Raw genomic sequence first — 14,688 nt, 5'->3', positions numbered from 1 at the left:
GCAGGAATGAATATAAATAAAGGGAAAAGCAAATGTAAATTAATTAGGAAAGAGAAAAAAATGGTGTAACTGCTGAATCCAGAAGCTGTATCTGGAAGAATTATATAATAGAAAATTGGTTGCTTCCTGTAAAAACAAACAGAAAGGGCTTCCCTGGTGGCACAGTGGTTGAGAGTCCGCGTGCCAATGCAGGGGACACGGGTTCGTGCCCTGGTCCGGGAAGATCCCACATGCCACGGAGCGGCTGGGCCCGTGAGCCATGGCCGCTGAGCCTGCGCGTCCGGAGCCCGTGCTCCGCAACGGGAGAGGCCACAACAGTGAGGGGCCTGCGTACTGCAAAAAAAAACAAAAAAAAAGGCAACACCTTTCTTAATGGGGAAAGACTGGAAGAATTCCCGTTGAAGTCAAGAATAAAAGAAGCCAAAAAAATGTCAATAGCCTTCTTATAAACACAATGAATTAGAAAATACACTGGAAGAAAAGTTCCCATCTAAAATGGCACCAAAAATTATCTAGGAGTAACCTTAATAAGAAATGCATAAATTCTACATGCAAAAAACTTTAAACCCCTACTAAAAAACAGATGGTGGAGCGGTGGTTAAGAATCCGCCTGCCATTGCAGGGGACATGGGTTTGAGCCCTGGTCCGGGAAGATCCCACATGCCACGGAGCAACTAAGCCTGTGCGCCACAACTACTGAGCCTGCGCTCTAGAGCCCGTGAGCCACAACTACTGAGCCCACGTGCCACAACTACTAAAGCCCGTGCGCCTGGAGCCCATGCTCCACAACAAGAGAAGCCACCACAATGAGAAGCCCGCGCACCACAACAGAGGGTAGCCCCCGCTCACCACAACTAGAGAAAGCCTGCGTGCAGCAACAAAGACCTAATGCAGCCAAAAATAAAAATTAATTAATTAATTAATTTTTAAAAAATAGATAAATCTTACTAAATTTTTTTCTGTATGACAATAAAAGTCAACAAATTAAAAGACAACGAACTGTATTTGCAGTACACATTTCCTTAGCATATCAAGAGATCTTATATAAATTAATAAGAAAAAGACCAAACACCCAATTTTTTTTAAGTGGACAAAGGACATAACAGACAACAGAGAAAAGAAATCAAATGGTTCTTAAACGTAAAAACTGCTCCATCTCATACATAAGAGGAGTACAAATTAAAACTAAGTTATATGTCGATTTTATCTCAATAAATCGGGGTGGGGGGAACTAAGTTAAACCTATCAGTTTGGCAAAGATCAAAAAGTTTGATAATATTCTGTTAGTGAAGACACAGGTGAAAAGGCACTCTCATATTTTTGGTGAAAATAAATTGATATAATAATCACTATGGAAGAGAATACAACAACATTTATCAAAATTAAAAATGCCTATGCCCTTAGGAAAAAATATGATTACGTCTTTCAGCCAAGCAATTCCACTTCTAGGAATTTGTCCTGCAGACATACTCACACATAAATTACAAGAATGGTCACTGCAGCACAGCCTGTAACAGCGACAGGCTTGAAAGGGCCAAATGTCCATCAATAGAGAGCTGATTATAGTGTATTATATGGTACATTTGTTCACTGGAATACTATGTGGCCACTAAGAAGGAGGAGAAAACTCTTTATCCTCTGACTAGAAATACCTCCAAGATATATTACTAAATGGGAAAAAATGCATAACAATAGTCTATAAATTGTATAAAAAGAAAAGAAAAGAAAGTATGTGCATTAATATCTCTGGAATGATATATAAGGATCTGGGAATAGTGAATGATGGGGGGTGGGGAGGGAGAACTGGGTGGTTGAGAATCAGGAACAGGAAGAGGCTTACTATACTCCTTGGTACCTTTTGGCTTTTGAACCAATATATATATGATCTACTTTAAAAGTTAGTTAGCTTGGGAAAAAAATGAAGAAGCCATGCAAATGAAGGTCTCACTGTAAAGGGAGCTGGGCTCCAGCGATGTATGTAACCTGGTTCATATTAAAATATTTTGGCTCACATTAACTTCTTAACATATGCCTACCTGTTTAGGTGGGTTTTTAGTGCCAATTTATAGCATAGTTTGTCTATGAGCCATGTTCTGTTGAGCCACGGCCATTTCAAACAAACATATGTCCAACAAATAGCATATAATGGCTGATAATGGTTTCAGTCTTTCCTCTATTGCAAATTACAAACGTTTTATGAACAAGTCCATGAATGCATGATGAAGTATGACTTTTTAAGTCACTCTGCCATTTTATGGAATGTAAGCATTACAATCACAGTAAATTGGGCCAATGAAGTTTGTCATTTGGAAATCTCCAAACCATCAGCAATTAAAAGATTTTTCCATGAACCCCAAATCAAGTATTCTTTGGGAACTTTAATTTTCTTAAAGTTCCTTTTGTTTCAGTTTATTCCATGAAAATATGAAAGACTATCAGATGCACAAAACCGAAACAAAAATCCTGTATTGATCTGTGAAATGTTTAACAGCACCCTGAATTTAAAACGCAGCTTCAGTCCAAATAACATGATTTATTAAAGTTCTAAGACTTAACTTCTAGCACATATTTACAATATGAATCTGTCATTACTCAGAGCAATTCTCTTTGATATGTTCTTTAAATCAGCTGCCTTTTATATTTTGATTATAGACTATTTTAATTATGCACTAAAAAAGAACATATCTCCCACTAAGAAAATGAGCACCAGCAACTCCGAAGTAATTTCCCCAGTACAATCTCCATTAAGCCTCTAAATACTTCCTTTACTAATTCAATGAATTAGAACTCTATTGTTTATGAATCACCTTTATGTTTGTAGGCCTATAACCCTTCTTTTATAAAATACAATTGCTATGGAAGGAAACGATATTTATGTCTGATTAGAAATGAAAACACTATTACATAAATCAGTTTGGGCATTTCTTCACGTCTTGAAACATGATCGGCAATTTAGTCTAATTGGTGATCAAGGAAACTATCTTGTGATCAATTAAAGTAATTACCAAATTCCGGCAACACAACCTACCTTAATTTCAGCTAGAGTCTGCACTTCTTCAACTTTAATTAAAAATAATGAAAATTATTAAGCAAAATGCACAGCAAGATCATTGCCAAGCACGCACATGTCACAGGACAGGACCTTCCCTTGGTGTTGGTGACTGATCCATCACATAAACATTGCTTGGTGCACCAAGGAAAGGCATTCTTTGCCCCCAGAATATGATTACATGTCTCACGATGACTTTCTCTGAAAAACACTCAACCGTTCTAGCCACTGCAAAGGGAACATCAGACCTTAATCTACAGGCAACAGACACATATTCTCAACTTGCAACACGAGAAATGTGAGGAGCAGATCCAACCAAAGATGTATTTTGATCATGCTTTTTTTTCTCCAAACTGTCACTGGTATTTTGACACAGTGGTCAATTGCAGAGATTTTAGGGTCAGAGACCTAGGTTCAAGTCCTGGCTCTGCTATTCACTAGCTATGTGACCTCAAAGAAATTACTTAACATTTGAAATGAGTCTCAGTTTCCTCATATGTTTAAAGGAGATAATTCATGTAACAAACTTTACAGTATGACAGGCATTCTATTAGGCACTCAGTTAATGCTACTGTTTATTATCATCATCAACACATTAACATTATAGTGTCTATGGCCTGGAAAGGAAGAATTCCTTTCCAAACCTAGTACAAAAACAATAGGAAGGCCAAAGAAATCCACCTATGCAAGGCTGAGAAAACCAGAAACCTTTAGAACGGTTTCTCGATGTATCCTCAGAAGATTTCCAGTGGAACTGGCAATCTGTCAGTGAGCTTCTTAACCAAACAGGTGACTCACATCTCCCTGAGAAGCCAAACTAAAGGCCTTGCCTGCAGACCATCCCCTAGGCAGTCCGGTGTGTGTGTGTGTCTGGGCAGACAACCCCGGCCGATCCAGGGGCCCTAGGCTACCTGCCTTCTACGCGCTCTACTGCAGAGCCCAACATTTCCAACAACTCAGGCCAAGAATACCCAACTCTGAAGCTAAAACTGGCTTCCCCAGGCACTTGAGACAATGTCCACAACCTACCGAAAGAGCAGCCCGCTCTGCTGTGCCTTAGGCTGAATTAGTGCCCCCTCAGTTGTGGCAATAAGTACACCACCTGGGAGATAGCGCACTCACTTCTAAACATTACTTTCAAAAGCTGTACGCACAGAACCATAATCTTTTAGAGCCGTTAAAAGGAGTTCCTAAGTCACCATTTTTTTTGCAATAATCATAATATCCTAATTAGGCCATTTCGAAAAATAAGGCAGCTCTTTTAGCTAATTACATGGTACTACCTTCAATGTATACTGTTAAATGAAAAAGCAAGGTGCAAAACAGTTTTGTTTGCAGAATCAAGGGTTAGAATTACATTAGTAAACTCCTGAATTCCTAGGGAGGCTACTGTTTGATAAAGGTCTACTACTATGAAGCCACTCTTCTCAAGGCAGCAGAGTTAAGCAACATAAACACCTGTACACACAATTTTACCTAAGAGGCCTTCGTTTTTGTTCCATTTTCAGTGAAAGTTCTCTAACTAGATAAGTTTCACACAGCTTTCTGTGCCAAAAAGACGTCTGACCAAGATGACCACAAGCTGAGAATACCTTTATACCACTCATTTCCGAATTCCTCTGCACATATATTTAAATTACATTTCCCCATATCATCATCAGCTGCTACTGGGCAGACCAACAGCTAAATCTGATGAGCTCTTTCTAGAATTTCTCACAATCCTTTAGTTTTGCTCTCTTGGAATCAGCACATTTCACCAGCTTTCTATCCATCCTTTCCCTCTAAAGCAGACCAAAACGATGGTTTCAAAATCACCCGAGAGGAATCCACCAGAGAAGCCATTAACACCGATTTCCCTAATGTCAAAACAACTTCTGATGCCTCACTGTTCACTGCTGCTATTCATTATTGCCAATCAGTTGCCTCAGAAAAGTCCTGTTGGAGGTTTTCTCTCCTAATCTGCTGATAATCCATATTTATTAGCTTTCAGGAGTCTTACGGGGGAGAGGCATGGCAAAGACTACCAAGGTTTTTTGTTTGCTCTGTTTTAGCAACCCTGTAAGAGTTACAATTTACACTCCTTCATATTGTGATCATTATAAGATTTATAAACATTCGAATTTATATAGAAAAATATCCCTGGGCTTCAACTTCATGCATCCAAACCACTACGATATATGGAGTGTATGGCCAAATACATTTTTAAAAATGGAATAAAAAAATGGAATAATATGCAAAATGGCAGTCTGCTCCCTATCTTTTCTTCTTTATAATCAACTGGTTCCTTTTAAGAGATGCAACTAGTACGTACACTATATAATTCCAGTTTATATCTGACGGGAAACTGCCTTGCCTTATTATATATATAAGATTGTATATGCACCTAATTTTAAAAAGAGAAAGAGAGAAAACACAAAATGGTTTCTTTCTGCCCAAACTGGGATGTGTTATATTAAACTGAAAGTCAAGATCCGGTAACAATAACCAAAAGGGTGGAGGAAGAAAACAAGGGCTTAGGGCAAAAAGAACACCCACTCCCCTACCATCTGGGTGTGGGGGCACTCAAAAAGCATTTTAAAGAAACAAAGCAGTATCTGATCTGGCTTAATGGTACAGTAAATACATTTTCTACAAGCGGTACACATTTTGTAAAACAGTCTCATTCCACTTCACAAAATATCCGATGGTATAAAAAGGTCTGCACATTGGCGAATTCATACTTATCCTTTCTTTTACTTATTTTTAAACAAGAATCAAGTCTCCTTGTAAGAGTTTTTAGGTACAGTTTTAGCAACATTTGCCAATATTTTCTTTAGGAAAAATACATCACCCAAATATTCAAGCCCCATCAGACATCCTGATCATTCCACAGAGGACATCCAGTGATAGACGGCTGCAATGCATCACTGGAAGAAAACAGCCTGCCAGACCCGCTTCTCAGAAAACGATGCCAATCCAGAAGAAGCCCGGTGTGGAAACACACCATCCCATAAGTCGTCTGTATTTATTTGTTTCAAAGTGCACACACAGGCTATGAACTTGGAAAGGTCCCTGAACCTGTCAGTCTTCAGACACTGAGCTGAAGCAAACCACAAATATATTCTGAATTTATCCTCAATCTGTTATGATGAGGCTTAAGGAGAGCTCTCTTCCTACCCTTACTGATTGAAACTAGGTACTTTTTTGGTCTTGTGTTCTAAACAGTATTACTAAAGAATTAAAAGAAAAATATCAGGGCTTGAGGCACAAAGAGAGTAAAAAAAGCTTAGCACTTACCCTATTTTTGGTATCAAAAGATCACAAGGTCTGGTGGGGGGTTACATCATATCCCGAAAAGTTCTAATCCCAGCTCTGCCTCATTCTATGGCCTTAAGCAAATCCTAAATCTGTCTCACTTCTCCCAGCCTTTGTAAATCGGAGGCTCTACTACCTCTTAAGTTCACTGTAAGTGTACGGAGGTCTCATAAGAACACGGAGAGTGCTTTGCACAAAAAATGTGCTACTGTGGAACACTGAAAAGCTTCCAATTTGCTTGAATCCTACACAAAGTAATTTTACTCCATTTTTTTAATCTAGAAAATTTGCTCTGTGTAGCCAAATAAATTTAGATGCATCCTGAATACAAATGAAAAACTCTCTGTGTTTAAAATTCACAAATAACTCTAATAACTCAGAAGACAGTAATGAATAGAGGAAACATTTAAAAGAATAAATGGTTACTTAAATCAATTCTTTTTGTAATATTCTTACATAAATTACCTTAACTTCAGCTGTTGATCAAGTAGGGTTTTGGGGTTTGGGTTTTTTGCCTTTTTTAAAATAACTCACAAAATCCTGAAAGAAAAAAAAAAAAAAAAAACAGTTTGCTTTCCTGGGCGTATGTAAATGGGAAAGTTTTTCTCCTCCTTAGAGCAGGCTCCCATATGGTTCCACCACAGAGCAGTTGCCTTCTCTGTGCAGGTGAGGGCTGACGGGCAGGCAGCACACAGCAAAGCTCCATCTCCGCACCAAGACCTGCACAGCTCACTTACAATCCCATCAGAGGAAAAGAACACAACTAGCTCTAAAACACTAGGACAAAGAAAGCACACAGATCCTGATGGAGTGAGAGTGCTTTGCCATTTGATGCAACTGCTAAAGAGAAATTCTTCCCTTTTGTTTTTATAAGTTTATTATTTCATACCTATGCAAATCATACTTTATATATTAGGCAATAATATTTGAGAAATACTCAAGTCAAATTAAAGGCTTCAATAGCCTTGCCAAAAGCACTGTGATTTTCCTATAAAAAAATTATTCCAATTTGTTGATCTTACATAGGATGAAACATACTGTAACAATCTTCATAATTTATGTCCTGTTGGGACACAATGATTTAAAGTAACATAATACAGAGCCGCATCATGGCTAATCTAAACCACCTGACCAGATAAACACCAGCTTCCCTTCTCTCTTCAGCAAGGGCATTTCTGTTTATTGTCATATCATTTCCTCATTCTAGGAACATGCAGAATAAATGCAGCCAACCTGCATTGCAGTGGGAGGCTGAGCTGGCCTTTCCCATGTCAGGAGGTTTGTGCGCACACAGGTACCAGTACAATGTCAAGGGCTTACAAGACAGAAAACAATCCAAGAATTCCACCCTCAAAATCATTTACAGTGAAGCAAATATGGATTCATCCAGTACAATCTGGACCAGGTGTGGTGTTATAAACCACAATCTTTGGGCTTTTATTTTTTTATAATGTCACTGAAGAGGTAATTCTTTAAAACAAATTATGGGGCTTACTATGAGCCAAATTTTTATAAATGCTTCAGTCATGCCTCTTGCCATGCTCACAGGCACTCATGATCTGATTAACCAAACTGAAATGCCCAAATTAACCAACGTATTTTGGGGGTGAGGAAACTTGGTAGAAGAGAAAGACAAAGAACCCATACGGCACTAACCATGGCCATTTCTGGTACACAACTGCACAGGCAGATTTCAAATTGTGAGCTTTCTCCAGGGCCCAAATCCCTTCGCCCTCCTCCCATATGCAAACCTTACTGGGCAGAGGGAAGTTTTCAGGGGGACTTAAGGGAAGGTTTAAAGTTTCAATCGTGAAAGAAAAAGTGCAGGAACACATGTGCATTCAGCAGATAACAATTCACTGAAAATATTTTAAATCAAAACAAAATGCCTGTCTGACCAAATTTTTATAAACTTGGTTGGGGAAGAGGAAAACAAACAATTGTACAAGGGTGGTTTCAAATATTGCTTTCTGCTATTACTGAGAATTTTTAAAGCTTTTCATGCTCCATTGGAAACAGCTCTGCTTCACAAGCTGTTCTGGTTGGTCCAGCCAAAGAAACGGTCTGATACACTTTATTACAAGTTTATCGATTTGCTTACCCAGGCAAATATATTTAATTATCTTTGCCCATGAAGACCAGTGTAAAATAGGATTCCTCCACTGAAAGCAATGAGATTACTTAAACACAAGTGGATGAGACAGAACTAGCAGATACTAGGCAACTGCATCCCAACCCCAGCTCCACTGAAGTCCACACTACAACATCCTAACTCAAGGCCACCAGTCCCTGAATGCACAGAAGCTAAGCCAACTTGACTAGCACCATTTTTCAGTCTCACCCGTATCTGCAGAGGAAAGCAGACAGCAAGTAGTTGCATTTCTACCACAATCTGGAGCTTTTTTGATTTGGGAAATTAAAGGGAGAATACCATTTTGGAATATCCTTTTTCAGGCAATAGACATAAAATAACTTAGGTCTGAACACTATTGCACATTTATAAAAATTTAAGGTAATAAATTACAAATCTGTAGTATCATGGGTGACATTCCAAGTAAGTGCTATCAACAGTGAATTGTGGTAAAAAGTAGATCTTTTCTGCCCTAAAGTACTCACTACCTGGACTGAGGCCCCACCTGTACTCCATCTTTGCACCTTATGTACACCCTCGCAGATTTCCAGAACCACTTCAAAATCAGCTCATGCTGCTCTGAACTCACAAGGGCTTAGGTCACCATGGGTTTCACTGGCTTCATGCATGGACAGGGGTTCTCTAAGGACAAAGAGCCTTGTCACTGGGCTACTATGTGACTGTCCCCAAGCCCTGACCTTTGCACAATCCTGAACCTTAATTGTTTATTAATCTGTATGCCAGAAGGTTATCCCAGCAATTCCATTTCTAGATCTATACCTTAAGGACACTCTCACACCTGCCCACAAGGAAATATAAGGACGCATGTTACAAAACTTACTGTAATAATGAACATCAGAAAGAACAAATATCCATCAATAGGGAAATAGATCAACTGTGCGTAACTTATTTAATTTTTAAATTGATTTGCAGAGGAAAAGAACATTTTAAAAACACAAAAAAAAAAAAAAAAAAAAAAAAGACTATCAGTCCAAGAATCCAAAACCTGGGTCCTTGAGCAAGCTACATTTCTTGGCTAGGTTGAGATTCCCATCTGGACATAGGGAGATGATGTGTACAAACTGCATAGCACAGTGCCCTCACACACACAGTAAAGTTCAATGAAAAAGAATATTAGCTAATAAGAATAGTAGCAGCATACAATGGAATAACTACACAGCCATAAAAAATAATGAAATAGGGCTTCCCTGGCGGCGCAGTGCTTGAGAGTCCGCCTGCCGATGCAGGGGACACGGGTTCGTGCCCCGTTTCAGGAGGATCCCACGTGCCGCGGAGCGGCTGGGCCCGTGAGCCATGGCTGCTGAGCCTGAGCGTCCGGAGCCTGTGCTCCGCAACGGGAGAGGCCACAACAGTGAGAGGCCCGCATAACACAAGAAAAAAAAAAAAAAAGAAATAATGCCATGTGCAGCAACAACATGGATGGACCTAGAGATTATCATACTAAGTGAAGTAAGTCAGAAAGAGAAAAACAAATACCATATGCTATCACTTATATGTGGAATCTAAAATATGACACAAATAATAATAAAATAAAATATGTCACAAAGGAACTCAGCTACGAAACAGAAACGGAGTCACAGACATAAAGAACAGACTTGTGCTCGCCAATGAGGAAGGGGGGCAGGGGAAGGATGGAATGGGAGTTTGGAGTGAGCAGATGTAAACTATTATATAGAGAATGGATACACAACAAGGTCCTACTGTAAAGCACAGGGAACTATATTCAATATCCTGTGATAAACCATAATGGAAAAAAATATGAAAAAGAGTACACATATATGTATAACTGAATCACTTTGCTGTACAGCCAAAATTAACACAACAATGTAAACAACTATATTTCAATAAATTTTTAAATGATAACAATAATAATAGCACCACCTAATAGACACAAGGAACAATTTACCTCTGATTACTTCCTGATTATTTCAGCATTAAGCATAAATTGTTTTATCATTTACTTGGATACACCTGAGTAGACTCCTTTCTGATTAAGTAGCACCCTCTGAACATAATTAATTCTTGCTGACTATGTATGGATCATAGTCTAGCTCAGGGGCTGAAATATCACTGATTCTCACTGTTCCATTCTGGATAAAGAAGGAAAGGGGAAAACCCAAAAGGCATTTTAAAAAAACAACCACTCCAGGCCAGGCATTCACACAACCCCGCCATCAGGCTGACCCTTCCTGTTTTGTAGAGGAGAGAACTGAGGCTCCAAGAGGAGTCAACCACCTAACAAAAAGTGAGGCTGGGATTCGAATTCAAGTATGCCCAACTCCAAAGCCTCCATATGGGTTCAGGACAAATCTCTCATGTCAGATTATACTTTTTCCATTTCTTCCTTTTACCTAAAAGCTAATTACAGCAAAACTAAGTTTCCCATAATTTTTATTCTAAAAACTTAATTATAAGAGAAAAATAAAGCATTATAGAAGGTTTAGAGAAAGAAGTAAAAAACTATTATATATTTTGTTTTTATTTTTTCCCTGCGCCCTTTTTCCCACAACTGTCATGATAATATTCTTTTACTGTGGATCCTTAACCGTCTTATTACATTAGAACATCCTACCCATTTTCCATGCGGCTCCATGGTCTTCTTTACTTATTTTTCGAAGCTGCATAGAATGGATAACTTTCTCTTATAGAAACTATTTCACGGAAATGGTTCAATCATGTAGAAGAGAGACATGTATACAAATATGTCTTTTTAAGCCAGGCCTTCTGAACACAGATTCTTTTTTTTAACTGAAGTCGTTTATTTATGTGTCACGTGTACAGCAAAGTGATTCAGTTGTGTGTATATATATATATTCTTTTTCAGATTCTTTTCCATTATAGGTTATTACAAGATATTGAAAAGATTCTTGGAATTCTCTACCAATGCACATTGTGGAATTTCAGAGGTAAAAGTGAGGAACAACTGTATAACTGGGGGTTTATGGAACAAATGAGAAGCCCTTTTTTTAAATCCTTTTTTTCAAAGTCCAGTGAGAACATGAGACTGCATAATAAAGTCTTCTTTAACTGAGCGCTTATTAAAGCAACCGATTAGTTCAGGTATTAACTGTCTGCTGTGCCAAAACCATGACAACTGAAAGTGTTAGAACAAATACTCCACCCACCAAACTGGGAACGGCAGGGTCATCAAATCCTCCAGTGTGCAGGCAGTGTGCCCTGTGGAAAGATCCCCAGAGTAGCCTTCTCTGGGACCTGAGTTCTTATCCTCAAATATCTCTCCCAGCCACATGTGACTGTGGGCACACCACCCAACTTTCTTTTTTTCCTTTTTTTGGCTGCGCCACGTGGCTTATAAGATCCTAGTTCCCCAACCAGGGATCGAACTCGGGCCCTCGGCAGTGAGAGCGCGGAGCACTACCTGCTGGACTACCTGCTGGTGGGAAATTCCCACCACCCGACTTTCACACTGAGCTCCCCAATTTGCCCAGGAGAGGACTACTCACTGAGGCGCAGAGAGAAGGCCCAGGAGGCAGGATACAAAAGAGCTCTGTTTTCGTCTTTAATGCTTAGAGAACAGAGTACTGCTCTGAAATTATCTGCATCTTAAGTTTTCAAAATTATGATATTGGTAGAGTTTCATAATGAAGTCAAAGTCTCCATTACCCTCTTGGTTTGCCTAATCTCCCTCAAGCACCCAGTGAAAACTTGAGGCCATGCCTACCCTGGTTTCTGAGATGTATTCTTCGTGGAAACCTTGAGAGTTATGGCCAGCTGCAAATCCCGGGTTATAATAAAACAAAAAATATGCAGATCTGTAAATATGGGGAGTGGGCATGAGGTCAGAAATAAATTGGGGGTGGTTCTGAAAGAAATGCACAATCCAGAGAGCCATGTTTCATGAGACCAACAGGGTCGGAACTGGCAGGGACTGTAGCCCAAATCCCCAAGGCTCAGAAAAGCATGCCTTACGATTTTTAGTTTGAATTTGTTTTCTTTACAAAAAAAGGTGTGCTGCTTTAACTTTAAATCTCTCTGGACTCATGCAGTATGATATGAAAAAGTGCCCGCAAAGTCCTGTGATACAGAAAGACCCAGAAGGGAAAGTGAGAACTCCCACCTTGGATAGTTACTCCTCCCTCTCAGCCCTGGCCTCAGGGGGTAGACCAGTGATGGCAGGGCTCCTCCCACTGTGTGACCTGACGACTAGCATAAGGAGATAAGTGCTGTGTTCTCTGGTGATTAAAAAAAAAAAAAAAAAGATTCTTCTCATTGCACGGACTGGGGTTTTCCTAAGCCAGCAACCATATTGTTTAGGAAGTGAGAGTTTGTTTCTTCATGGTAGTTAGGAAAGAACCTAGAGTTCTCTGTCTGGCATAAATTTGGGACCTCAGAAGTGCTTTTACAAGCTCCAGTAGAACTTTAAGGTAGTTAAGTGTCCAATTTATCTTTCAGTTTCATATATTGTGAGAGCAGACCCCAAGTCACAAATGTCTGCCTCAGCCTTTCACAGAGAGCACTTCTGAACCACCTTACGTGTTTTTCTTATGTGTTTGTTTCCTTCTTTAGATGCATCAGAGGTTTTAGGCCTAGAGATTGTGTCTTCACATGATAGATGCTGCACAGGATTTAAGTGATCTCTGCGTTTTGGCATAGACTGGGGCACTCTGCATCACCCTTTCTCCTGACTGCCTCAGATTTGGGAAAAAACCCCGTCAAAAATGATGAAGGTTCCTATGACCCAGAAGATACCCCTTACATATTACACACAGGCATTAACAGGTTAGGGATACAAGGTTCTAAAAATTCCAGAACCTCAAAAAACAAACAGAAACAAAATCCAAAACCTGAATATAAGAAAATCATGACTACATTAATATAAGCATGTAATAAAAGTTAGAAATTCTATCTGGCCACCTTCTTATTGTGTACTACTTTCTAAGAAGGCAGGGCCATACTGAATAATGACAACTAAAAGACACACATATGCCTTTTTAGAAGGTTCAAGGTTGGTGTTTTCTCTCAAAATTCAACACTATTCAGTATTTTCTTCCAATATATTTCCTTTAAACATCAAATATGGTCAGGTATATTCCAAATAAGATTTTTTTTAAAGACTAAAAGCATACTTATAATAACGGATTTAAGAAAAATCTGCTCACAAATCCGACAATAGAGAAAATGAAGGTTAAGTTATTATAGCCAGCATTTATATCATTCCATTTAAATAAAGTTTTTTTGATTTTAGAAGTAGAGGTAGGCTCTATTTTATTTTAAAAATTTCAAAAAGTAATACTAAATAAAGAGATTTTTTTCTTCTTTTTGGTGCAACACCTTTCTTTTGCCACTTATAATTTTATGAGTTAGTAATAAATGACTTTGGTTACATCAAAACAAATGGGAAATGGTTTGGGTTTTGATGCAATTTTTTAAAAGCTCGTAATAAGCTCCTTTACAGCACTCTAAATATATATTTTTTAAAGTAATTAAAATTTCCAAACATAATGTTTGAATTTCAGACAGAATTCAAGCATTCCTAACTTGACAGCCTCCTAACTCTATTCCTTCCCCGCCTCCACCCCACACTGCCTCAGCTCAGCACCACTTCCCGGCCTCCACTCTCACACAGAAGTAAGTCAAAGGTTAATTTCCATTCTAAATCAAACTCTAATCCAAACTCTAATCCTGTGCTCCCAAAGTACCCCACCCAACACACAAAACTACCATGCAGTCTTCTCCAAAGTGGGAAGTTCGTAAAAGGGTGACAACACTCGACAAATCGTGAAAATCAGCTATAAAACTCAAAAATTCCACTGATACCCACACCACACTGTAGACATAAAATGGTTAGTCAGCACAAAAACTACCTCAGTATATCTCTACTCTGCCATTTCTTAGTGAGAAAATGACTTTTAAAAAAAAAAAAAAAAAAAAAAAAAAAACACATCTAAAAATATAAATTAAAAAACTAAAAAAAATTTAAAAAACAAAACACATGTACTGTAACAGAAGCATACAATGAGATTTAAAGACTATCAGTCCAGGGCTTCCCTGGTGGCGCAGTGGTTGAGAGTCCGCCTGCCGATGCAGGGGGCACGGGTCCGTGCCCCGGTCCAGGAAGATCCCACATGCTGCGGAGCGGCTAGGCCCGTGGGCCATGGCCGCTGAGCCTGCGCGTCTGGAGCCTGTGCTCCGTAACGGGAGAGGCCACAACAGTGAGAGGCCCGCGTACCGC

At 39.1% G+C, this 14,688-nt stretch overlaps 1 protein-coding gene across 1 annotated transcript in view; it reads right to left on the bottom strand.

Moving 5' to 3' along the window:
• Nucleotides 1–14,688, bottom strand: part of PCBD2 (pterin-4 alpha-carbinolamine dehydratase 2) — a 62,563-nt gene that overhangs the window by 10,044 nt on the left and 37,831 nt on the right. The window lies entirely within an intron of this gene.

The sequence above is a fragment of the Lipotes vexillifer genome, unplaced genomic scaffold (genome assembly GCF_000442215.2).
Source record: "Lipotes vexillifer unplaced genomic scaffold, Lipotes_vexillifer_v1.1 scaffold217, whole genome shotgun sequence".
NCBI lineage: Eukaryota > Metazoa > Chordata > Mammalia > Artiodactyla > Lipotidae > Lipotes > Lipotes vexillifer.
This window is presented reverse-complemented; position numbering and strand designations above follow the sequence as displayed.